The sequence below is a fragment of the Erpetoichthys calabaricus genome, chromosome 2, assembly GCF_900747795.2.
Source record: "Erpetoichthys calabaricus chromosome 2, fErpCal1.3, whole genome shotgun sequence".
Classification (NCBI taxonomy): Eukaryota; Metazoa; Chordata; class Cladistia; order Polypteriformes; family Polypteridae; genus Erpetoichthys; species Erpetoichthys calabaricus.
Window position 1 is genome coordinate 243,808,882 of NC_041395.2, and position 26,507 is coordinate 243,835,388.

General features: G+C 38.0%; 1 protein-coding gene across 2 annotated transcripts in view; it reads right to left on the bottom strand.

The window, feature by feature from the left end:
- The window catches only part of tcerg1l (transcription elongation regulator 1 like), a 669,172-nt gene that overhangs the window by 72,343 nt on the left and 570,322 nt on the right, over positions 1–26,507 (bottom strand). The window lies entirely within an intron of this gene.

Sequence of the window (26,507 nt, forward strand, 5' to 3'; positions counted from 1 at the left end):
ATCCTGACTGAACTCTTCTTCACAAATATTCTTTTAATATTTAATTGTCTAATTTGGTTTTGTGTATTTAAATGTGATATTATCCTAAAGGTACTAAAGTCTATATTTTTTATAAACATGTTTATTTTGCTTCACAGGAAGGCAGAAAATGAGGCAAATAGGAACTGAAGCACTGCTATTCTGAACTGCATTAACATTTGTTAAGTCATCATGCATGCTATTAACTTTGAAATAAAATGATTTGTTTTGAGCAAATCAAGATGCATGCTGAACCCCTCTCTCTCTCTATATATATATATATATATACACATATAATCATCACAGGATTTTGCTTAGACACTCAAGTTAATATATGGCATGATAAAGTTTCTCAGCAAAGACATTTTTAGAAGTACATATGAGCAAAGTGAAAACTTTAAAACATTCATCTCAAAGTTTTCATTTTGTCAGAGGAATCAGTGCATTTCATTTCAAAATCAACACTGAATACCTGTATAACTGTTACAATATTAAGCGGATTGGAATAGTATACATTTAAAAAATTTAGCCTCTGCATTTTGTTAATCATACTGCAAATTGTAATTTCAACTACCGTCAGTGAGCTTTCATATTCTTAATCATATTAATTGTTCTGAGATTCAGCAGCTTGGCAATTATAAACTACAGCTTGACAGAACTGTTTGTTAATAAAAACTCAAATAAAATTTATTAAACAATGTACAAACACTTCTGAAGAAACAGGCTTTTTCCAAGAAAAGAACATCCTAATTCAACAAGGTCATGTGACAGCCTAACGTCTCTTGGGATCAGTCTGCAACACATTTTCATTTATTATGCCGTATCTACTGATTTTCTGAATTGTTCAGTACAAGCTTGGAGGAGCCAGAGACTATCCTGTCTGCAACTGGCACAAGCCAGAAGCCAAATTGAGATATTGGTAATGTACATCGCACGTCATTTTCATCCACACAGACACGTCCAATTACATGTCAGTTAAGTTAATGAAATCTTCAAGGAAAGAAAGATGGGCTACCTATACAGTATTCATAAGGAGGCTATACAAAATACACAGTGGCCAAGCTTGTGATATGTCAAATGTGTCTTTTTTTGTGTCCCAGACTGCCTCATTGCCACTTGGTCCTAAAAGGCTAAACTCTTTTACTGCTATGAATGGATATATTGGGCAAGACTGGAAAAAAGGTACACAAAGCTTTAAAATGGCTTGCGAATACTGCACTATGTTAGATTTACCAGAATTAATACACTTTTAAAACCTGAAAAATCATACTTATTTTTAAGTTAAATAGACTTCACTCTGTTTAAGAAAATGAAGGTAATTTCATAGGAATGCAAAGGAATTTGAATACATTACACAGGAAGTGGGCAGCTTTACATAATAACTGTTAGCTCTTACAGTCAAAATGAAAAACGACATGCTACCTAATTACTTTTCTATCCAAAAGCAACACCACTAATTAACTGAACTATTTTAGTTTTAGTGTATTTTTTTTTTTATTATTCCAGTAAGACTCTAGGCCATGCTGGTTGATAATTATCAGTTTAAATAAGCTTTGTACTAATTACATCTTCCAATATTTTAAAACTAACTTCAAAAAGTGTTTTGCAATGGTTTGTTGATAGTTGGAATTAAAGGGAGTGTTTACAATACTTGCTTCTCATTAGCTACTACAGTTTGACTTTCAGACACTGTTCTGAATGTTGACGATGCCTGTTTAAAGAGGGAATCTCTAAGCTGCTGACTGGTTTAGTCAGTGGTTGACTGTTTTTACTTTTTTTTTGGACCTATTCCTTTGAGATGTAGACACTGAAATAAAATGTGACAATTATTCTATATCTGTGATTTGTGATCTGTAGGTTATGCCTTTATTAAGCACTCATGTAAGTCTCTGGGATAAGCTGCCTGCTGGGCATCTGTGAAGGAGATGCTCTTAATGGAGAAAGACAGAATGATGGAAATGGAGAAAGAATATTCACAGATGCCAATTGGGTTATTTGTGTCAAATTCATAGCAATGATATGATGGTGCAAAACTATGCGTATTATTCAGCCATTTAAAGTATGAGGGGTCACTATTGGTCAGTCAATCTCTGCATGGACAACTATTCTATATTCAAGGTTCCTGTTCCATAAAACCCTCCTAATTCTGCACAGAATATAAATAATAATGTAAAGCTAAATTGTTTTTCTTTTACATTTATATGCCCATCAGATACTTAGGAGGAAATCTGACAGATTATGTGGAAAATCTGTAACTGCAGACAGTAAAATAAACACCAAAAGGAAATATTCCAACTAATAGGCAAATATTTTTAGATCTAAATATATTAATATCTAAATACAATTAATAAAGTTTTGCATGTCAATTAGTGCCAGCTTTAGGGCCCTAGACAATACTACAAAGTTACAAATATCATAACATGTATATGCTTTAAGCAAGAGGCTTATTCATATTGTGCATTGATTATTAGTAAAAATAAAATTGACAAGTTACAGTTGAACATCATACTAGTTTGAGATCATGTCATTTTCTCTATTTGCTACATGTCACAATGACACATGAATTTCTTACCATCTATATATATAATTCACTAAGTCCATGGCAAGCAAGATGCACGCAAGACCGAGCCACGCCTGCCAACTCACAGAGCCCTGCCCACCAACAATTCACTAAGCAGCCGACCATGGCACGCAAGACAGAGACCATGGGATACATACGACAGAGCCACGCCCGCCAACTCACAGAGCCCAGCCCACCATCTCTAAGACCATGGGATACGCGCGACAGAGCCCCGCCCGCCAACTCTAACCCCCCTCCCGAGTTCACCCTCGCTCTCGAGGCATGCAGCACCTCACCAAACACCGCCTCAGTTGCTTTCGTCTCTGCTACAGTCCACATGCACCTCTGAGCCACGTTGACTTTTCATTGTTCTTTTCGGTTCCAGCTGCTTTGTTTATATATAATCCACCAAGTCGCCCGACCATGGGATACACACGCACGCAAGACAGAACCCCGCCCTCCAACTCTACCCTTCCTTCCGCATCATGGGGTACGCACGCCAGAGCCCCGCCCGCCAACTCTAACCCTCCTCCAGCGTCATGGGATACACACGACAGAGCCGCATGTGCCAGCACGCAACACCTCACCAAACACCGCCTCAGTCGCTTTCGTCTCTGCTACAGTCCACATGCACCTCTTAGCCACATTGACTTTTCGTTGTTCTTTTCGGTACCGGCTGCTTTTCTATATATAATCCACCAAGTCGCTCGACCATGGGATACGCACGCACGCAAGACAGAGCCCCACCCACCAACTCTAACCCTTCTTCTGCGTCATGGGGTACGCATGACAGAGCCCTGCCTGCTAACTCTAGCACTTACTGTCGCCAGTTGCATTAACAAGCAACCTTTGTGGGGTCACATGCATGTACTTACACTGACAACAAATATGACAATTCTTCCTCACGAGCAAGATTTCGCAAGACGGGAAAAACGGAACACCTGCAACATTACCTTCACATTGTTTTCCTTATATTTCTGATCCCGTTCAACAACTATGTGGCAACATCAACTTCTCAACTGTGACTCCGGAACAACTCAGTACGCGAGCTATATTAAGCATCCCCAACGAAGACTCGCTACACCTTAATGAACAGGTACTGAAACTTATCCCTACCGACGAAGTAACTTTCACCAGCGTTGACTCCATCGTCACAGACATTCCCGCACATCAACTTTCATTCCCCGAAGAATTTCTTAGTAGTCTTACTCCCACTGGCATGCCTCCGCATAAACTCAAAATTAAAATAGGTTCAGTCGTCATGCTTCTCAGAAACCTCATGCCAGGAAGAAGTCTCTGTAAAGGCACTAGACTAACTGTTACCAGCATTCACCGCAATGTACTAGAGTGTAAAACAATCGCAGCTGCTACCTCACAAACTGTCCATATTCCACGGATTTCCCTGACCCCATCAGATTCAAATTTGCCTTTTATGTTTACACGCAGACAATTTCCTGTTAGATTGGCCTTTGCAATGAAAATTAATAAGGCACAGGGCCAAACTTTCAAAAAGATATGCCTGTATCTGCCAAAACCAGTTTACAGTCACGGACAATTGTATGTTGCTCTCTCCAGAATTCCATCTTTTCATTTACTCACAGTCGTATCCTCAAACCCACCCCATTTGGACAACTGTGTCTTTCAGGAAGTGTTCACCCATCAATAAATAATTATGCGGCGTATGCTACGCCACGGGTTGGCTAGTTTATCTTGTTACTCATTTTACCTTATTAAACAAGAAAGTATTACTTGTAACAAATTGGAACATTAGAACACTCTAGACAAGAACAGGCCATTCAGCCCAACAAAGCTCACCAGTCCTATCCACTTATTTCTTCCAAGAAAACATCAAGTCGAGTTTTGAAAGTCCCTAAAGTTTTACTACCTACAATACTACTTGGTAGCTTATTCCAAGTGTCTACCGTTCTTTGTGTAAAGAAACATTTCCTAATGTTTGTGTGAAATTTACCCTTAACAAGTTGTGTCCATGTGTTCCTGATGAACTCATTTTAAAATAACAGTCTCGATCCACTGTACTAATTCCCTTCATAATTTTAAACACTTCAATCATGTCACCTCTTAATCTTCTTTTGCTTAAACTGTATAGGCTCAGCTCTTTTAATCTTTCCTTATAATTCAACCCCTGTAGCCTTGGAATCAGCCTAGTCACTCTTCTCTGGACGTTTTCTAGCTTTGCTATGTCCTTTTTGTAGCCTGGAGACCACAACTGCACACAGTACTCAAGATGAGGCCTCACCAGTGCCTTATAAAGGTTGAGCATAACCTCCTTGGACTTGTACTCCACACATCGTGATATATAACCTAAAATTCTGTTTGCCTTCTTAATGGCTTCTGAAAAATGTCTGGAAGTCGATACCTTAGAGTCCTCTATGACTCCTAAATCCTTCTCGTAAGGTGTACTCTCGATTTTCAGACCATCCATTGTGTATTCAAACCTAACATTTTTACTTCCTATGTGTAATACTTTACATTTGCTAACATTAAATTTCATCTGCCACGATTCTGCCCAAGCCTGTAAGCTGTCCAAGTCTTTCTATAATGACATAACAAATTCCAATTTATCTGCTAATCCACCTATTTTAGTATCATCTGCAAACTTAACCAGCTTGTTACTTATATTCCTATCTATATCATTTATATATATTAAAAATAGCAGCGGCCCTAGCACTGACCCCTGTGGATCACCACTCTTAACATCGGCCAGTTCTGAAGAGGTTTCTTGCACCATCACCCTCTGCTTCCTGTGTCTAAGCTGATTCTACACCCATCTTTTAGTTTGATGCCCAACCTCTCATGTAGCACCTTATCAAATGCTTTCTGAAAGTCAAGATAAATAATATCATATGCTCCACTTTGATCATATCTTTTTGTTGCCTCCTCATAGAATTCCAGCATGTTAGTAAAACACGACCTCCCTCTTCTGAACCCATGCTGACTGTTCAGAATAACTCCTGTCCTTGCCAGGTGTTGCTCAATCATATCCTTAATAATTCCTTCCATTAATTTTCCTGTGATGCATGTTAAGCTTACTGGCCTATAGTTGCTTGGATCTACCCTGTCACCCTTTTTATATAATGGGATGATATTTGCCATTTTCCAGTCCTTTGGAATCTCTCCAGTGCACAGTGACTTCCTAAAAATATGTGTCAAGGGTTTATATACTGTATGTACTCACTAGCCTCCTTAAGAACTTGAGGGTAAATATTATCTGGTCCTGATGATATGTTTGATTTCAGTTTATTCAGCACTTCTCCCTGTACAATTTACAAAATCCCTCAGTACCTCGTTAGTAGTCGCGTTTGCCTCTGGGAGGTTATCCACTTGCTCACTTATGAACACCTCAGAAAAATGTAAGTTTAGGGCATCTGCTATTTCACTGTCTGTATCTTTTAATTCCCCTTTAGTATTTCTGATGCACTTCACCTCCTCCTTGACTGTTCTTTTACTACTAAAATACTGAAAGAATCTCTTAGGGTCGTCTTTCACCTTATCTGCTATATTCCTCTCCAACTGTCTTTTAGTCTCCCTGATATCCTTCTTAATGGTTGCCCTCATGTTCTCATACGCTCTACGATTCGCTTTGCAGTCATTAGTCTTATATGCCTTATAAAGCAGTTTTTTCCTTTGCAGCTTCTTTTTAAAAAATTTTATTAATCCACTGCAGAGTTTTTTTTTTTTGTTTCCTATTAATTCCAATTTTAGGTATGTATCTGTCCTGCATTACATGTAAAATATTTTTAAACCTGTTCCACTGCTCCTCGACTGTCTCCACACTTAAAAGCTTATCCCAGTCTATCCTACTTAGACTTTGTTGCATCTGGTCAAAATTTGCCCTACCAAAGTTCAACTTAACAATTTTAGTCTTTACATCTGCACTCTTACAAAATACTGAGAATTGTATTATATTATGGTTACTTGACCCTAGTGGTTCACTCACCTCTACACCCTCCATTCTAGCTTGATTATTACAAAATACTAAACCCAGACAAGCTTCACCCCGTGTTGGTGCTATAACAAACTGTGTTAAAAACAGTCACTGATTACTTCTAAAAACTCCTGCTCTTGTGTGTAACATCTTCATAGCAACACAGATGACTATATACAGTAATGAATAAAATGTAAGTCATTCAGCACTCTTTCAGCATTGACTGCTATCAGGTAAGACCCAGGAGTTGAGCACAGGCTCACTTGAGATAGTAAGGCTCTTGGTGTACATCTAAACACAGAATACAAGTGCCTCCAGCTGTCTGTGCAGATATCAAAATGTCTAGTTGGTAGAGAATGGAAGCAGGCAGAGCCAGATACAAGTGCTGCACCTTGCGGCAAATAACAGAAAAAGCGTCACATGTACCCAGAATCAGTGCAGGTTATCAAATGAATCCTCCTCCCCTCTTTATTGAAAGCAGTGCCAACAGCCAAATGAATTTTAGTTGAGTCAGCTAGTTGTTACTAGGGAATCCATTCCCGGGAATCGGGAATCCCACATTTCATTCCTGGGAATCCCGGGCTCCCGGGGATGACACAGTGCACGGGCATCTCACATGTGAACGGTTTTAGAATGACCGACACTTATTTTTAATAAAACTACTGCAATATGTTGACACACATAAAAGATTAACCTTATCTACAAGCAGTTCATGCTGTCATATACTGTAAGTACATGTATCTTTAGTTGTAATAAGAGCATAGAACGCACAACATCCTCACAGGCAGTGCAGTGGTAGTGCCGCTGCTTTGCAGTAAGGAGACTGTGGAAGATTGTGGGTTCGCTTCCCGGTTCCTCCCTGTGTGGATAGCGCTTTGAGTACTGAGAAAAGCTCTATATAAATGTAATGAATTATTATTATTAACGTGTCCAGCGTGCGGTTGTCCATGCAAGAGCGCACCTTCGTGCAGAAGTACGCCAGCCGCTGAGAAAGCACGCTCTACTTCCACTGAAGTAAGTGGCACAATCATCAGATACTGATACACTTGTTCTAAACAACGCCCGCGCTTGCCGTTGCACTGAAACACTGCCATTTCAGCTTTTACTGATGCATCCAGTTTCTTGTCATCATTCTGTGATGGCAAGTTTCTTGGCACAGATAATGCGGATGCAACAGACTGACGCATTGCAATTTCAAGTTGCTGTTCAAAGCTGTTGTCTGATGAAGTGCAAGCTGCAGCAATGGCACCACCTTAATTATTTTCAACTATAACTCTGTTATTTCTTGATCGATTTTTACACTTTTACACGCTATATATGTGAGCTTGGCCTTTCCTGTTTTCCCGGGAATTACAGCAGTTTCATGGATTCCCTAGTTGTTACCATCAATGATTGACTACAACTCTCAGGAATTTAAAGAAACTGATATTTTCTCAATGATCTATCTAGTAATGTTTAGGTACAGGCTTGGTAAGGATGCATAAATTACTGAGGGTCTCTTTGTTGGAACAAAAATGATTGAAACCCACTATCTCCTTAATGCAACCTGTGATAAAGAGAATACTGATGATAATGATTAAGCAAGGCTGGGCAATAATAGTCACTGCACTAGGGACTGTTGTACATATTGTTAACATTAAAAAATAGGCTTAACATTGTGGTACCTGGATGGGGTGGTACCCAGCCGGGACGCCCGAGAAGATCGGAGGAGGGCTTGTGCGTCCTCCAGACCTCGAGGGGGCGACGGCCCTGGGGGCCACGGGTACAGAGCTGGGAAGGTCGACCCTGTAGGGACCCGTGGTCATCGCCAGGGGGACCCCAATACCTGGAGGACACTGGACCTCAGCACTTCTGCCACACCAGGAAGTGCTGGGGGGATGAGGAACAGGGACACCTGGAGTGCTTCCGGGGATACAGCCAGCACTTCCACCACACTGGGGCGTGTCGGTGGGAGATTGCCGGGGACGTACCTGGAGCACATCCGGGTGCTTATTTAAAGGGGCCGCCTCCCTTCAGTGGATGACTTGAGTCGGGTGGAAGAAGGACGAGGTCTCTGGAGGAGAGAAGGAGGTGGTCTGAAGTGGAGAGAGAGAAGGCATTGCGTTGGCCTGGACTGTGGGGTATGAGTGACTTGTTATATTATGGAGTATCTCAATAAACGTGTGTGGAGTAATACAAACGTGTCTGCCTGTCTGTGTCCGGGTCAAGTTCCACAACATACAAAGAAAACAAAAATATAGAAGAGTGAGTTCACATGATTCAAGATGTCTTGCCATCGTACACTGGTTTTGTCTTAAGTTCTGAATCATCTTAAGTCAGATTTCAAAATTTAATAGTTCTAACAAAGAGTCCACAAAAATGCATGTGTCCTATCAAATAACAGATTTTGCCCCAGGAAAGTTTTACTTCAACAATGCAAAGTTAAATACAGTACTAAAAATTGACAAAAATGCCAAATGGTGCTAATAAAAAACTAACAATCAAACACATATTTACCACCCATGGTTAAAGTAGAAAAAATGAAGTTGTGGTGTAATGTAAATTAATATTTGATAATTGACTGTAATGTCATTTAAGATATTCAAAAGAAAGAAGCAGCTCTCTAAAAAGTGTTTTCTTGTAAAGGCGAAACAGCCGTTATGTTAAAACAGCTTGTTGTGCTACTTGGCCACTAAAAATGCACCTTGTCTGTTAATTCTTTGATGATTATTTAAGTATTACCTGAATGTTTTGATAATTAGTTTAAGTAGAAAGTGTAATAAGCTCTGCTACTTGCAAGTCTAAGGTATTACTTGGCTATACATATTTTTGTTGATAGGAGATATGAACCAGTTTAAATGAAACATACTTTATAATGCACATATGGTTTAAAAAAGCTGTTTCTATGTTATATAATCATGCTTCACTGCTGGTTCCCATTTATGATGTCAGAAATATGAACTAAAGCAGCTGACCTTAGCTTTAGGAACAGTGGATGATGGCATAAGAGCACTTATAAGTTACACAATCACGCCTCGCTATAGCCTCCTGACTCTAATGGTGTATGCGTGTGAACTCTGCAAGGACACTTCAGAGATGATAAGAGAGGGGAGGTTGGTGTGGTATAGCGGGTCCACAGCTTTCTTAGTGAAGGCCAGTTTTATTTAAATAAATAATCATTGCGCTCGCGGCATTGCAAGGGGCATGGTAGTGTGGCTGAAGTGTGGATTCGTGCTGCGGGCGTGTCTCACCTAAGTGCACAGGTGAGGGACGGTCCGCAGCGTAATTGATCCCGGGAACTGTTGATTGCCACAGCTGCCATGTCCATTATATATAGAGAAGCCTGAGATGGTTAGGGAAGAGAAAAAAAAAAAGGAAACGGAGGTTGCAGAAGGAAGCAGGAAGGGAGTGAGTGAGAGAAAGCCGGTGAAGGAAAGCAAGAAAGAGCAGGCTCGCGGCAGCTGAGCAGACAGCCTGGGTGTTTGGCCGACACCCAGGGAAGAAGTATATGTGGTCACTCTGTAGAGATTACTTTTACGAAGGACGGGAGTGACCGGGAGACGAGTGACTCTCCGCTTAAGGCCGCCGAAGGCAGCGGGAGTCGGGACTTGGGACGTGGTGTCCCCAACGTGAGAGCCTTGGTCGTTGTGGAATCCCAAGTCACTGTCAGGGGGAGCCAACCGGAGCCAAGGTTCGGTAAGGCGACTGACAGTAGCAGAAGTAAGCAAGCTGCAGAGAGAGCGTCTCGCCTGCTGCAGTGCCCTAATGGCAGAAGCAGGTGAGACGCTAGATTAAAAGAAGAACTGGACTTTTCATTTGTGTAACTGTTTTAACAGACTACTTCCTGCATAACGTTTTAACCTTGGTTTTAAAGGATTGTTTTTTCGCATTGTTTTTAACCTCCACATTTCTGTTATGGATTATTTATTTATTGAAGTTTGCACTGCTGCACTTTGGTTGAACACTTGTTTTGATTTATTTTAATAAAAGCACTTTGCACTTTTTACATCATCCCCTTGCTCTAATGTTGTTGCCTCACTGTCTAGCTCATTGGTGACATTACTGACGGTGTTGGGTTCAAGGGCTCCCGAACTGAAGATGGGAGCATGGAACAGAACCCGCATCGTCACAGTTGGGAGCATGCGCTGGGTGCTTTGCTGCACACACCACATGATGAACTGCCTGGATTGGGACCCGAGTGCATTGGGTGACACCTCAGCACCACACTAAAACAGTGGGATGTATTTTTTACAGTGGTTCGAGTGTCAATCCTGTCAACAAACCCCAGTCCATGACCAAAACCCCCCCCCTGCAACATGTAAGGATGCAGATTAACGTCATACCCAGGACAAAGCAATTGCAGGTTAAAGGGCCTCGCTCAAGGGCCCAACAGAGTAGAGTCACTTCTGGTGTTTACAGGAATCTAACCAGTAACCTTCTGTTTGTCAGCGCAGATCACTACCCTCAGAGTCACAACTCTGCCCAGAGACAATATATTTAACTTGCCAACCTGCGGTGTAGCATACGCTGCATAATTATTTATTGATGGGTGAACACTTCCTGAAAGACACAGTTGTCCAAATGGGTTGGGTTTGAGGATACGACTGTGAGTGAATGAAAAGATGGAACTCTGGAGAGAGCAACATACAATTGTCCGTGACTGAAAACTGGTTTTGGCAGATACAGGCATATCTTTTTGAAAGTTTGGCCCTGTGCCTTATTAATTGTCATTGCAAAGGCCAATCTAACAGGAAATTGTCTGTGTGTAAATGTAAAAGGCAAATTTGAATCTGATGGGGTCAGGGAAATCCGGGGAATATGGATAGTTTGTGAGGTAGCAGCTGCGATTGTTTTACACTCTAGTACATTGCGGTGAATGTTGGTAACAGTCAGTCTAGTACCTTTACAGAGACTTATTCCTGGCATGAGGTTTCTGAGAAGCATGACGACTGAACCAATTTTAAGTTTGAGTTTATGCGGAGGCATGCCAGTGGGAGTAAGATTGCCAAGGAATTCTTCGGGGAATGAAAGTTGATGTGTGGAATCGTCTGTGACGATGGAGTCAACGCTGGTGAAAGTTACTTCGTCGGTAGGGATAAGTTTCAGTACCTTTTCATTAAGGTGTGGCGAGTCTTCGTTGGTGACGCTTAATATAGCTCGTGTACTGAGTTGTTCCGGAGTCACAGTTGAGAAGTCGATGTCGCCACATAGTTGTTTAAAGGGATCAGAAATAAAAGGAAAACAATGAGAAGGTAATGTTGCAGGTGTTCCGTTTTTCCCGTCTTGCGAAATCTTGTTCGTGAGGAAGAGCTGTCATATTTGTCGTCAGTGTAAGTACATGCATGTGATGCCACAAAGGTTGCTTGTTAATGCAACTGGCGACAGTAAGTGCTAGAGTTGGCGGGCGGGGCTCTGCCGTACGTACCCCATGACGCGGAAGGAGGGTTAGAGTTGGTGGGCGTTGCTCTGTCTTGCGTGCGTGCGTATCCCATGGTTGGGCGACTTGGTGGATTATATATAGAAAACAGAAAAGAACAATGAAAAGTCAACGTGGCTCAGCATGTGGATGTGCATGTGGACTGTAGCAGAGACGAAAGCGACTGAGGCAGTGTTTGGTGAGGTGCTGCATGCCTCGAGAGCGAGGGTGGACTCGGGAGGAGGGTTAGAGTTGGCGGGCGGGGCTCTGTATGTTGACGGGCGGGGCTCTGTGAGTTGACGGGCGTGGCTCTGTCTTGTGTGCATCTTGGCTCTGTCTTGCGTGCGTCTTGCTTGCCATGGACTTAGTGAATTATATATATAGATTTAAAAAAAGGTAAAGTTGTCTTGGAGACCGGATGAACACATCATACAGTACCTAGATTATCTATAAAAGAGCTGATAATTAAGAAGGAAAGAGGAAGGGGACACTCAAACAAGGAATACTCAAACTTACTGCAGACACTTCAAGCAGACACTACAAATACTAACTATCTACCAGTTCTAGGGTTGTACATTCACACATTGTTTGATTGTTGTTTTTATGGCACAATTTCAAAAATGTATAATAAATGTGTAACTTTCTCTCCTGCTCATAAGTAAGCCAAAGCTCTGCAACAGACAAGAATGTAAATATTTCTTTAAATAAACAACAGGGAAGCCTATTGAAAACACTGTGTAGTTCTTGTTATCCCCTTTGTAGCCATTTACCATAATTTTTGGCACACACCATCTGAAATGTAAAAATTATTTTTATTTTCTGGAACATTCCACATAAATACATATGCTAAGATATTAGAAGGATAAATTCATTGTTTATTATATACCTATCAATCACATTTCCCTGGCAGTGTTTTCTTTTTTTTTCAATATAGTATATGAGATTGAAACCAACAAATAAGCAGCATTTCCAACAGATACCATTTCCATCTTCAATGAACCATGTAATACATATTTTTATCTTTAAAAACTGTAACTAGAGAATAAGCCAGTACTGTATGTGTTTCCCTGCATGTTTCAGCATCAATTTAAAATGAACCATTCCAGTGACATTTCAATTTTAAACACTATTCAAAACTCCACTGTAGGTGGAAGCTGACAAAAAGCATTTTTTCACAATTTTTTTTTTTTTGCAAAATATTTCCCTTTTTTTGAAAAACATTCAAAGTAAAAGCACACCTGTGCCCAAATTTATGAGGTGTCTGGTCCTACTCTTAGGAGCAGGAGTAAAAGTATTTTATCAATTTTCCTAATTTAGGAAACTACTCCTAACTTCACCAAGATTAGGAGCTGCTAGAAGACAGCGTTCAGGCAGAAAATGGTGAACGCTGGAAATGCTGAAACAATGAAGTTGTACAAATAAATCAGTTTGACACAGACAGAATAATATTTGTAACATAATATTCTTATACATTATGTAATCAATCCATCTGCACAGTGAAGCCATGCACAGTGCAGAGAAATTAAAGTGTTGCTAACACTGTGCTTTTTGGCCACAAGAAAAATGGAGCTTTGTAACAGCAATGATTTGGGTATGTCACAATTAACTGTTTCTCGAATTTTGTACCAACCTTTAACACTAGAATCCCTGATGCCTGTGAAAAAACTTTTAATCCCGGGCCACCTTAAACTCGTTCGCACCTCTGGTTGTGAGGTGCCTGGAGTTGTACGGTAGGGTAAATAATATATCGTTATTTGGAACACATGCATTTCATATGTGTTCCGTGTCTGTAGGATGACAGGAAATGTGAGGCAAGAAATATTGAACACATACCTAAAACAGAAACTTTTTTCATGTTATAGTACTAATGACAAGATTTTGACATGAAGTGTATAATGTGTCAAGACTGAAGTCCAAATATCCAATAAACACTTTCACACAAGGTACACGTACAGCAAAATAAGTGCGCTTTTATACAAGAGTATAACTGAAGAAAAAGAAATTGGGTTAGGGTACGACACTGACACAACTGCTTCGGTAAGAACTGCTGACTCATAATCAACAGGTTACTGGTTTGATTCCCATAATTACCATTTTGAGTAGTGAGCTGCTGTACTTTGTCAGCATGCCCATGTTGATCAAACACATGAAGCTCTGCAGTCTACTTTGACTTTACTCTGTAGGAAGATAAGTAAATAAATATAAATAAACAACATTCGATGTGGCTTTTATATAAGTAAAATATAAATGGTTTTTATATAGAGACCATCACAAAACATAATCATAAACAAAAGTTTGCACAATACCATGGCAAACTCTGTTAGCCCTGCTGTTTCGTTGAAGGTCATGAATGTAGCAGATTGACTGGTAGGATGACGGCCAGCCTGTTGCTACATCCATACGGTACCATCCTTCACCTGTACACCTGGTGCAGCTGCGTTGTTTTTATGTGTGACTGGACATTTCTTGTGGGGAGGGCTTCTGTTCTCTTTTTCCGATGTAGAACCCTCATCCTCATCTGAATTCACCTGTGTTATAGCACATCTTTATTTGAAAACAGCACCGTCAAATTGGGTGAAGCATGAGCGTGACCGAGAGAAAAAAACTGAATAAAAAAAAAAAATCTAACTTTCACAAGTACCATAAATTTACACCAGCTGTTACAGATTCAAATGAAATGTTTTTTTTTTCTATAGTAGTAACAATAACAGCAGCTCACTACTCAAAATGGTAATTCTGGGAAAGCATGGAATCAAACCGCCAACCTCTTGATTATGAGACAGCAGTCCTTACTACTGCACCACCCAAGCGGTCGTGTCAGAATCATACCATAACCCGATTTCTTTTTCTTCAGTTATATTCTTGAATGAAAGCACACTATTTTTGTTATACGTGTATCTTTTGTTTGTTTATAGTGTTTATTTGATATATGGACTTCTGTTTTGACACATTATACATTTCATGTCAAACTTTTGTCAGTACTATAATGTGAAAAAATTTTCTGTTTTAGGCATGTGTTCAACATTTCTTGCCTCACATTTCCTGTCATCCTACTGTACATTTACCCAGATTGTTGTAGACACAGAACAAATATGAAATGTATGTGTTCCAAATAACGATATATTATTTACCCTGTAAAACTCCAGGCAGCTCACACCCAGATAAAAACACTTCAGCTGGGAGAACATTTTACCCGAGCTGGGCTGCGGCTTTGGGGGATGGGATAGCAGGCTGCTTGCTGCTTGTGCTGATCGACACATTTGCAAAACAAAAGATGATAATGGAGAGGTGCGAAGGAATTTAAGGTGGCCCCCCGGATTAGAAAGTTTTTTCACAGGCTTCAGGGATTCTAGTGTTAAATGCCCTTACAGAACATTAGATAATACACACATTTATACATTTCCCCACCAGTATACCTTATATAATGTTAAAGTAAGCTGCATTCATGCAAATTGACACACACATAATGAGCACTGCTGAGCATGCACGTGTAAATCGTAAGGGATATCAAGATATCAATATACAGGTGGTCATGGATACAAACTGTATATTATATAGCTGGAAAATTACCCCTACGGTAAGAAGGGCTGGATTGGTGATTGACAGAGAAATTTCAGGTATGCTCATAGCTGCATTCCACAAACCCCTGAAATACTTGTGTTACACATTATAACCCTGGGAAGGTTGAAGAAGGCAGGAACAGACTCCCGGAATATTGGATAAATAGAGCCTTGTAGAAGATAAGTGGGATCATGGATAGAGGGACGGCATGCCATAGTAGAAGATAATCAGTAACAGTGTAAGAGTGAAAGAAAAATCAGAAACAGTGCAGGAACAGCCATGGCTAGTTTCAGTAACTGTTACTTTATGAGACATTTTCCATGTGCCATAACAGCAGTGAAATAATTCCTCTGGAAGTATAGCCATGAACCATTCATTGTTAAATTAACATGCTCATTATTAGGCTTACCTCTCATTTGGTGTGTGTGTGTGTGTGTGTCTGTGACGATGCAGGTTCACTGCATGCTCCCATCCGGGTTCTGGGAGCTCTTGAACCCGACACCGTCGGTAATGTCACCGATGAGCTAGGCAGTGAGGCACAACAAATGGAGCAAGGGGATGGTGTAAAAATGACAAGTGCTTTTATTAAAAACCAACAAAACAAAACAGTGTCCAAAAATATAAAGTGCAGTGTCTCTAAATATCCAGTGCAGTATCCATAAATAAATAATCCATAAAAATAGAAGTGAAAAGTGAAGGTTAAAAAAACAATAAATAAATCCTATAAAACGAGGTTAAAACAACGGCTCGAAGCAGTCCTTTAAAAACACAAAGCCCGGTGTCTTCTTTTTTCCTCTCCCCTATTAGCCGCCTCGCGCTTCTATTTATCACGGGAGCGTGGAACAGCTGTGGCAATCAGCAGCTCCCGGGAACAATTACGGATGTGGACGACTCCTCACCTGTGCACTTAAGTAAGAATCGCCTGCATCATGAATTCCCCGAGAACCGTTTGGCCACATACCACCGAGTGCGGCGATTATTTATTTTAAAAACTGGCCCTTTTGACATGAGCTGTGGACCTGCTATACCACAGTGTCTTAGTCTTTGACTGTGTGTTTGTGTGTCTTAGTCATTCTATCTTGGTGTTCATTACAGTATTATTCCTGATATTATAAAATGGCACCAAATAAGTGCAGCTTACCACAATATACTACCTTATTATGTTTTTCTTCCTTGTCTTCTGCTTTGGTTTTTCTTATTATTATCTCTGTGGCCTTGATTTTTATTATTACTATTATTACTAACTTTGTACTTAACACTGAGCCTCAGTGTTAGTATCAGAAAACTATAAAATGTCATCATAAATGTTAATTTGCAGCAAAGGCTGGCATAAAATCAAGACATCATTCATTCTCAGAGATAGCCTCCTTCTCTTTGCAGGGATTGGGTCAATGACGCTTCGTAAATACTTCTTATGTTCAGCTCTGAGGTAGGGCAAATTCGTATCTTTATGGTAACCTATTGAAAAATGGACAAACATTTTATAATATAATATGAAGTTAACTTGCTTTCAAATGAAGAAAAAAATAATAATACAGAAAAAAAATGAGTTTACTGATTCTAAATCTGCTGAGTGTCTAAAGTGAAGTAAGCATGTAAGACTTTACAAATGGAGAAAATATTCTTTCATGCAAGCAAGATTTCAGCATGGGTTCTATCCTGGTACTCATAGTCACTAACCTGGAGATTAGAAGGCAATAAGAGTAACCCAAAACTCATTCTTATTTCTAATTATTTCTATATATTAGTTTTTTACATTAGTTAAAACTTTTCTGTTTAATGGGATAAAAAGCATACTTGCATGATGTTTTGTTCTGTCATTTGTCAAGGTGAGTAAATATAGTGAGGATCAGCAGTACATTAAACAGCTTTTTTCTGTTTTTGGTCTTTGCTGGTTTAAAATATTCACCAATGACCAAAAATAGTTAGAGTTATCTAATTATGTTAGTAGTTTTAAGTGAGGTGATACAACTTCCAACATTTTAATATAGCTCTGATTAATCCTTTCCCCAGAAGTCAAAACAAATACATACTATTTTGTGTTACATGCTTGCATCAGTAGTCTCAAGGCAGGAATGTCAGCCCATTATAGCACGCACTCAAGGACACATGCACATACTCACCCAGTTAGCACTGTTACCACACATCACTAGAAAATGGAGTTTAAATCCTGTCCTGGTCACTTTTGGTCATGTGTGCATGAACTTTTTTCACTCCTACACCACTTTTCCCTCCCATTACAAAGGCAAGTATTGAGTATGTTTGTGTGTGATTGGATTCTGTAATGTACTGGTGGCCCATTTTAGGGTGTTCCCTTCTTTGCATCCGATATCACTGGGCTAGACTTCAGCCCACTGCAACACTGTATTGGTTTAAGAAGAATTGAGAACAAAAGTATGTATGGGTGAGTGTTTGTGTGGGCATGAGTGTGGCCTATGATAGGTTGGTTCCCCATGCAGGGTTGTTTTTTGTGTTGCACCTGATCCTGCCAGCTCTTGTACCTATAACCATATATTAGACAAAGTGGATAGAGAAAACAGATGAATATATGCATTTTTATCATTTTATTCTATACTTGCTGCTAACTGCATTTATAGAAAAGCTTAATTTTCATACCAGGAGTTTGCTATTCTGTCTGAAATTTTCTTGATCCCTTCCTCATATTGTAAAAGTGTATACAGTAAGACTAACAAGGTTTTACAAATTTATCAGAGGCCTTGTAAGACAAAGTGAGCTGTGCCCATTTTGCTAGTCTGTTTAGTGACACACAAAGCCTGTTAGGGCAGTAGATTTAGCAGGGATCCAGAAAGTGCAAAGAATGCACTTCAACTTAAGATGAGAATATGGAGCAACAACAACAAACAACTTCACACAATATCAGGCATCATCCTTAAAGACTTGGTATTGTGAAATGGTTTATCTGTACCAAGATAAATTAGAACTCTAAATAGCCAGTAAACAGGCAGTCTCTTGTGTGTTGTTTGTTGCTCTTGTGTCATGCCTTCTATGTCAATATGTATGCAGTTATCATGTTTCTATAATTCTTCTGATGTTTATAAAAAAAATTTTTAATATTCTGTTTCTTAAGATGACTGTGCTTCCATTATAGCTGGAGCCCCCTCCTATAGAGAAAGATAAGGAATATAATGTGGGAGCCTTAAAAATTAATTTAATTAATTACCGGTAGTGCCAAAGGCAAAACCGATAATTAACTAGGCCTGTGATCAATTCATCTTTTTTTACAGCCAGGATTGTGAAGTAACTGTAGGACTGCAAAGTAACAATTTAATAGTCTTTTACCTTTGTTTTTGCAAAGGTCTAATTGGTGTATTTGAAATGAAAGTCACTATAAAAGTCTTATAATATTAAATACAAGCTCTCATTTTCATATAGAATGTGTAAAGATTTGTTTAGCTGGTGCCATTCAATCAAATCTTTCAAAAAGCTTTCATTTTTCAATATTTACTTTCATCAAAGAAGCAACACCCCATGGTTGTTTGCTTGACTTCAGGCTGTACTCATTTATCACCTGTTGATGTACAGTTAAATACAGTAACAATGAAGCCACCACATGTGCTAATGATTCCACAATAGGTCGGCTGATTAACAATACTGGCAATGTGCAAACCAAAATGATGGGAAAGGAGGAGGATGAGGAGGTTAGGAGCACACGCTGATACAGCGCATTGCCGCACATACCACATGACAAACCAACTCAGGATCCCAGATGGGAAAGATTATACAAAATTCTGTTATGAAGAAAAAAGGTCCTTAATGTTACCAGAACAAAGAAAAAACATTGTGGAACTGCTGTTCCACAGATATTAAGAAATCCTAGTCAGTAGTGATGAAGCAAGAGTGGAAACAATTAGCTACATCTGATTCTTTGGATTGTAGATCTCTGATAGCCTGAGTTAGATCAAAAACAGTCAGCTTACATAAAAAAAAGCACAATAGAGCTTTCAGAAAATTCAGATTGAGGAGAAGCAGTAGCAGTAGTAGTAAGAAAACACCCTTTGCTTTTGCTGTTGCGAAGCATGACCTAACTGTAATACAAATACTCAAGACTGAAATTTGCTGACTAAATTATTGGAATCATTAGCTTAATACCTTATATACACCTGATCCTTCGTTTACTCTTTTGTTTTTGTTTTATTAGAAAAATAGATGCCAATAATCTTTTTTATCGCTCAAATAGTGAAAAAATACAACTACCAAATGTATGAACACTCTGCACCAAGAGCAGGGTTTGGGGGTGGCAAGTGAGGCGACTGCCCCAGCCCCTGCGCCTAAGAGGTCTCCGCTTTTGAGGTCCGCGTGTCCCATTCGAACAGATTTGTCAAGTTATATTCTCCAGTATATATATATTTGAGAGGCTTCTAAAGGGAACTCTTTAAAATCCCTCTTTAAGGTCAAATTCCGTACATGTATGTCTATGAAAACATTCCTTAGACCACCTTTATCGCCCGAAAAGGGTCGCCAGTATAATCCCTTCCTAAAACAGGTATAGCCCATTAGACGCTGGGTTGGCTTCTCCTATCTATAGAAAAGGACACTGCATCCAGATTAGACTACGAAGATGTCATCAACGACTTTTCCAATCGGAAGGCAAGAAAAGTGGATTTTCGTCTCTGAACCTGGAAACAGATAAGAGACTTCATGATGATACCTCTACGTTAATTTTACACTTCCTGTTGAAACACTGAAACTCACATTTTACTTGTAGGCCATAAACATGTCTGAGTATTAATGCACAAAAACATGTATCACTAATGATAACCGGCTGCCATGACATCAATGTGAGTTATGACTATGACATCCTGCATATTGAGACTCAGAGTATACTTGCAATTTGGGTACTTTTCTAGAAGAGGCCCTGCTAATTTCTGCATGGCACCGCACCTCATTTCGCACTGTTGTTTTATTGTCATGAATTATGAATTGCATTTTTTAAATAGATTATATCGTTATAGTTTGATAAAATCTACGCGTTATCTTGCAAACATTTAGCTGAATACTGCAATGAGAAAATCCAGTATATGTTAACATTATTTTTATTAAATTCGCACACAAGTTTATACAGTCCACACATACCGGTAATAGCGTTTGATGTAACCGGTCCTGCGTAGGCCCCGCACACCCCTAAGGCCGCCTCATTTTGATCATCATTATACTCAGTTCAAAGCAACCATTTGCATGCATTGGTAAGTTAAACTTTTTGCAATATGTGTTACACTACTGTTGCTGTTCTTTCTTCCTTTTGCTAAACATGATGCAGTGTATCTTGTGCTCATAAGACAATGAAATTTGTTGATAATTCATGGGGAAAATAAAAAAAAAAGTTTCTGCATGTCTGTTTGTCTTCACACTTACCAGTTCATAAGCACTCTAAAAATATGAAATAATCCACTGGCTCATTTGAAATAATCAAATTGCAACCAAAAAACCATTCAGGACTTGTTCCAGTGTTCACAGACTGTGCTTACAAACAGCAATTGCAGGATCTTACTCACTATTGCTTGGGGTACATGTCAGCAGAGCTCACATTTTTATTTTTTTCTGAAAGCCAAATCCTCATCTAACAGTGTAGAATCAGCAACAACACGCAAATCATCTGTAGCTCTTTTTTTTTTACTGCCGTATGGAAAATTAATTCTTGAAACACACAAGGCTCTGTTTAAGTTGTAGTCTTTGCTGCCATCTAACAGATAAAACCAAACAATACTCGCTAGACAACTTTTTTTTTCTCCATTTAGCCTTCTACTCCTTGTATTCTGCCAGAATGATTTTGAATGACAGACTGCAAGGACATACTGTATAATGAAAGGAGGATGAGAAAAAGCATAGGCTTAAACTCACAGGGTCAAAAATTTTCCTAGCCAAAATACCAAACCTTAAACTAACTTAACCTTAACTAGAATTTCTTAGTCAAAATCAAAGGCAAGTCACAAAGTATTCAGACCCCTTCACTTTTTACACATTCTGTTATGTTGCAGCATTATGCTAAAACCATTTAAGCAGGAAATGGCGGAAATTCCCCAAATCCATGTGTATGAAGCTTATCATGTCATACACAAGAAGACTCCAGGCTGTAATCACTATCAGCAAAGTATTGAGTAAAGGGTATGAATACTTGTGCTACTAGGTTAAAATTTGGTAAAATTCTGTTTTTGCTTTGTCAGTCTGGGGTACTGAACATTGCTCGATAAGAAAAAAAAATAACCTTAAAAGATAAAGCATAAGGCTGCAACATATCAAAATGTGTAAAAAGTGAAGGGGTCTGAATACCTTCTGAAGGCTCTGTAAACACAGTATGTACTATTTGAGCATTCATATGCTTGGGAAGCAAGCTAACATTCTGATGAATTAGATATAAATTACTTATTCCTGCAATGCAAATATAATAGGGCTGTGATTGCAAGAATCCAACTTTCCCTTCTTGATGAATAGACAGTGCCAATATTTTTGGCTCATTCAAGATAAAAATCCTAAAGTTAATGCTTTGGCTGATGGAAATTTAAGAACTTTGTTTTACTCATTCTTCTTCATAAACACAGATATCTGAATTTACTTATTATTTTACTGCCTGAAATTCGGTAACCTTATGAATGAGGACTGAGCCTCAAAAACAAAACTACAATAATACACGTAAATGAGTGAATAGTTAAGACGTTAATGGGGAATCTATCATAAAAATGTTCATGTGTATTCGATGACACAAACTCTAAAACAAGCAATAAACCGATTCAGGCTGGATAAGAAGCTTTATTTATGTATTTTGTTTTACTATACATTAACTGTATAATGAAAATGTATCCCCTTCATTTTGATGTATAATTCAAGGTAAGTGGCAAAGAAGATGGAATATATAATTAGCACAATACTTCTGGCAGAGTTAAATAACTGCTATTTAGTAGATTTGTGATTGTACTGAGATGAGAAGACTTCCAGTTTAACCCTCATCTATACACCTTAATTTAAAATATAACATCATATTTTTTCTTATCACTCGTATAACAACACACTTGTTGCTTTTAGTAAAAGTTCAACAATATGAAGTTCCTCAAGTAGATATAAAGGAATAAATATTAACATACATGCAATTTAAAGATTACATACAAGTACACTTTTTAAAATTCATGCAGTTTTTGCATGTATTACTCTATCTCCTAAAATAATTTCTTAACCTAATGCTTCAGAATACAGAAAACTGAATGCAGTTATAATATTTAATCTCTCTATTTTAAACATTTTGTGGTACATTTCACACATATTTTATGAGTTATTTATTTTAGATGTGTTGTATCATTTTGTACATCATGCTGTTACAGTGCAACTAATTTTGCATGGAAAAAGGCAGAAAATGATCATTTTTTGAGCTCAATCTTTGAGACTAATGACATTAATTTATCTTTGAACAAATCAAGCAGAAAAAAGAAAGGCTTCTTGATTTGTGAACCAATGACACATCTTAATGAACACAGCAAAATAACATATATCTTACTCTAGCTTCTTTTGCTCAGCATTAATTAGCTTAAATAAGGCATCTAGCAGACTAATGGGGGAATTTGCTCCTTTCCTCATTCATCAGGTGTTCAAATACTTAAGAACAATTTAATAGTTGCATCATTATGCAAAGGATCTGAATTACAGCTGTAAGAAACCATTGTCTGAAGGAGACCTCTAAACAATGACTACAATGCAATATGCAGTTGAATGGTTTACTGAATGCGCTTTTTACCTGCACCTGCCTGGATAGACACACTTAGATTACCCTTTGACTAGATCACCAGGTGTGACAATTGGAGGATGCTTGGTTGGCTAAAGAAATTTTAAATATAAAGATGTCACATATTGTAAGTAGTAATGAGACTGCAAGAGCATTAAGCCTAACATAACAATCTCAAAGCCACTTAATTATTCCAGTAGCACTGGTACAATTTCAAAACACTTAGATATATTAATAATATATAATATAATATAGGGTGGTCCAGATCTAACTATGCAGTTATTGCATTGCATTAAAAGTTACATAGTTAGATCTGGACCACCCTGTATAATAATATACTTAGATATATTAATATATTATCTATATTAATTAATCCACAGTATCTGTCATACTGGAGTTTATGCAATATGATTACTGTAAAATGACTACTACTGTATATTTATTGAAGAAAAACACAAAAATGAAGGTGTTTTATGGACCCAATACCATTATTTATCAGATAATTAAGTAAATGAAGTAGTAATGCTTAAGTATCAGACATAGTAAACTCTATATATTAAGTATCCTTTTAATAATTTGTGTTCTGATGTTTTTGATAGCAGTTTGCACAGGCCAGGGAGTAATAACAAACTCTTCAGGTAAGAAGTAGATGCATTACATGCAGTGTGGTTGATCTCCTTCTGTTGCTGGAGATGTTATGTGCAACCCTGGTACATGAAACCTCCACACCTTCACTATGTGAGCAATATTTGGTTTAAGTGTTAATCTGGCAAATATGAATTTCCTTCCATATAGTTTTTAAATACATGGTAAATTACAATACACCACTGAATTTATTGAGAAATATGTTTCATGCAAAAAGAAATGTTGAGTTTTATTTATAAATAAGTGTTTTTAGAGGATCTTCAGGGTAACTGGGTCTCATTAGTTGCTTAATGAATACCTAGAGTTTCCTCATTCCATCTGTGTGAGTTTTGTCTGCGTAATCTGGTTTCATTGCTTTTAATCAACTACTGTAAATCAGCAGTATACAAGCGGATATGGGTGTGTGAATTAGTGACTATGCCCTGCAATGAATTTGTGTTCTGTTTGCTTTGATTGCAGTCTTGCACCCTAAAACTTACATCCAAATCCAATGAATGAATGGATGAATAGTAAAGTACTGATGCAAAATTGCTATCAAAGGAATGTACAGTAAGGCACACGTCTAAGCCAGGATTAAACCTGAAATTACACAATGAAAACACAAGGCATCAAAAAAATACATGTCAGTCCTGTTCAGTGTGCCAAAATATCATCTCAACATTTTTTTGTGAATACATATATAATATTACATATATATCATACATACAATACATATGCATCATTTGCTGTCTTATTGTAAGAAGTTCCTTATTTAAGAAAAGTCTAAAAATGTCTTTCACATAAAATGATAAAAAAAAACTATACAAAATAAGAACGTATTGTAAAATTAAGATTGAAAATTATCCAACTTAGAAATTTTATTTTATATGAATAGTACAAATTCAGTGCTTCTGACAGAGATTGGTTGTGTGCATTTTTAAGATAAGATATTTAAGATTTTCACCTATGTTTAAAGGTGAAGAGATTGTCATTCAATCCCCAGTTTTACTGAGTACCTTGTGCAGGACTAGTTCCTGCTTTGTGACCAATGTTACTAAAATGAACCCCCTTGGTCTTGAACTAAATTAGGCAACACTGATAATGGATAGATGAGGAAATTCTACCATATGAATGAAATGAAATTTACCTTTAGCTAAAGAAAATTATTGACAGTTGCAACAATTGTGAAGTATGTAATTGTTCTTTAGGATTATCAAAATTAAACAAAAGCTTAGAAAAAAAAGTTAGTGTAAAATTGAAATGAATACTTACTGTTTTCACTTGCAAAGCTCCACTATAACATTCTATGATAACCCAAATCAAGTAAACAGTAATAATGAAAATATGAATTATGTTTTTATCTAAAAAACTTTATAATGAAAAATACCTTACCTAATACTTAAATTCTATGTTGTGGCTTTATATTAGAAGTAAGATGTGAGTGCATTCTTGTGGGCAGCAATGTAGCTTTGAGTTTTAATTTATGGAGCATAAGTAGTTATTTCCAAAGCTTGGATGCTCTGGACGGATCCACCTTCTAGTATTTTCAATGAAAGTACAATGTTAGTCACTCGTGCCACTTTCAAGATGGGAAACATGCGTGAGTGTTTTTAGCTCTTGGAGATTTTTATGGAAAGATGGACAAGGATTTATGTAAATTTCTTTATGGAGACTGATTGTTAATTTATGTCTAGTTTGATAAATATGAAAAAGAGTTGTTTGACTCTCATTATTGGTAAAACAGGAAGAGCACAAATAGAATTGCCCTGATGTTTCAATGGTAAATAATACCATTGCTGGTGACTGCATACTGATGTATCCCTAAATGGTGGATTGGGCATGTCCCCTACAACTATCTCCTTTCTACACTCTGGCTTATAGGATAACAAATTCTTTACTTGTCTTCTTGTATGATTTGTCTGAGAAACAGCTCAAACAGCCAGGTTGTTTATTTGTCAGCATATTTAAGTTCTCCATACTTTATGGTTTTCCAAAGTCTAGAAAGGACAACATTTCTTGCCAATTAATCATTATGATTTTATTACTTAAAAAGGGAAGTAAACCTGGGAAATCTAAGCTAATGAATTTTAACATAACCACATTCATTTTTTTATTTTAAATTATAAAGGCAAAGGTGAGTTAATATTTTTCTCTGTCTGGGACATTCAGGCTGCATGGGAAATGATAATCTACCCAGAGTAACCCAAATCTTATTTATGCCTCACCTATAATTCCTCATAATCAAGTTAGTCAGTGGGGAACATAGTGAGAGTGATTATTTTGCTCCATTCCTTCACTCACTCACGGTTCATTCTCTTATTTAGAAAGAATGTTCCCAAAATGATACTGGTAATTTACATCATCTCACATATTTTCAACAAAAATGGCATATACTTCTGAAGTTGCACGAGTTTATTAAGATGAACAACATGACAATAATTTAATTAAACTAGCTTCCTTGAGTTCATTTAATGCCAAGTAATACATCTGTAAGACAGGTTAATGTTCTCCTTCAAGAGAAAAATAAAAAAGGAATTAACTGATAAGTAATAGTGATGTGCAAATCATTGTAACATTATATTTAACCCTTTAGCCATTGAAACCATGACTTAATTTCTGGAAATCAGAGTTAAAACAAAGCACTTCTTCATTCAAAATTTGAAATAACACTTAC